Source organism: Oratosquilla oratoria, chromosome 22 (genome assembly GCF_046742065.1).
Source record: "Oratosquilla oratoria isolate Oo_2021 chromosome 22, ASM4674206v1, whole genome shotgun sequence".
NCBI classification, from domain to species: Eukaryota; Metazoa; Arthropoda; class Malacostraca; order Stomatopoda; family Squillidae; genus Oratosquilla; species Oratosquilla oratoria.
The window spans coordinates 48951405-48953487 of NC_134798.1; positions in this window are offsets into that span (position 1 = coordinate 48951405).

The window sequence follows — 2083 nt, forward strand, 5'->3', positions numbered from 1 at the left end:
CACACACACACACACACACACACACACACACACACACACACACACACACACACACACACACACACACGCACGCACGCACGCACGCACGCACGCACGCGCACACACACACACACACACACACACACACACACACACACACACACACACACACACACACACACACACACACACACACACACACACACACATGAAAATTGATTAATGAAATAGGCCGGCATATACTAAAATGTAAGGGAATGTATTATACGGTACTGAAGGGGATATTGAAAGAAGGGCAAGAATATGTGCGTGTATGTACGTATGTGTGTGTGTGTGTGTGTGTGTGTGTGTGTGTGTGTGTGTGTGTGTGTGTGTGTGTGTGTGTGTGTGTGTGTGTGTGTGTGTGTGTGTGTGTGTGTGTGTGTGTGTGTGTGTGTGTGATTCACCATGGTCTTAGATCACGTGTTGGACTCGTGACAGACAACTATTTCCCTCCCGGAAGAGAGCTCAGAGCTTATATATGACCAATCTATGGGTAATGTTTTGACCTTACACGCACACACACACACACACACACAACTCCCCGCCCACGAGGGTTGGAGTAACGACTCGCGGCGCAGCGATAATGAAATTATTTTAGCCCTGGGTGGGATTCGAACTCGGACCGCCGTAATGACGGATAGGAACTCTACCACTTGCATCATTGAGTGGTGTGTGTGTGTGTGTGTGTGTGTGTGTGTGTGTGTGTGTGTGTGTGTGTGTGTGTGTGTGTGTGTGTACATGTGTATACGTGACTATTCTAGGGACATATAGGAATTCATACATGTATGGGAGAAACGTGTACGTGTTTTCATTATAGGGTTTTGTATGTAACTGTATATGACACCGATACACTCTTTTTCTATGGAGGAAAACTTATATAAATACACGTGTACAGTTGCACAGGAAAGGCCTTTGGGTCTTGTTGATGTACGATGATAGGGAGGGAACGTAGTATATTGTTACATCCTACAAGGAAGTTATGTCTTCGGTCGTGTTTGTTTGTTTGCTTCTTCGTTCGTTTCTTCGCAAATCGACGCAAAATATTGGAAAATGGTTTTTATCTATCTATTCATTTGTTTGTTTATCTGTTTATCTATTTCTATCTTATCACTTTGTTTTATTTGATCTATTTTGTTATGTTGGTTTACTTATCTATTTAATTATTTATCTAATCTCATATTTCTTCATTTGTTTATTCACTGATCTGTTCATTTATATATTTATTTATATATCTACTTATTCATTTATTGATTTATTGTATTTACTTCTTGCTTATTGAGTGGTGTAATATGGGCCAAGTAGAGCACCAACAGATTCCGCTGGTAATCAGAATTACCATCCGTTTTTTTTTAATCTTTCTTCTTTTTTTTTCTAATGAACTTGGCGGAAGTTTGCGCTCTCCGACTTCTTCCAGTTCACATATGTCACCCAAACCACCTTTAACAGACATTCAACCAACGACTTCTAATACACACAACTTCGATATCTGTGGATATGAGTGAAATGCAGACGGATTTATTTGCCGGGCGGTACGTTGTGGATAACAGGGTACAACCTCCTCAGTTGACCTACGACGGTCACTGAACTGAGTTGTAGTTAACGAGGTTGTAACTCACAAGACCCTTGAAGTTAGTGGCACAAGTCTCAGGACTGTGATCATGTCTGAGTTGAACTAATGAAGCCTCAGTTTGTAAGGATCACTCAAGCGTGTTTGGCGTTGCATGTAAATCAATGTGTGTATGTGTGTGTGTGTGTGTGTGTGTGTGTGTGTGTGTGTGTGTGTGTGTGTGTGTGTGTGTGTGTGTGTGTGTGTGTGTGTGTGTGTGTGTGTGTGTGTGTGTGTGTGTGTGTGTGTGTGTGTGTGTGTGTGTGTGTGCATGCGCACATCTACGCACACGCGTATAAGATTAATGTCTTCATTGTTGTTGTTAGTCTCCATTTCCAAGTCTGTAGATCATAGCTGGGAGGATACATTAGCTGTAAACTTTGCTCGTATGGCTGTTCTACTCAGTTCGGATATGCTGATTCATTTGTGGTTCTTCTTCTAAATCTACTTTTTGTG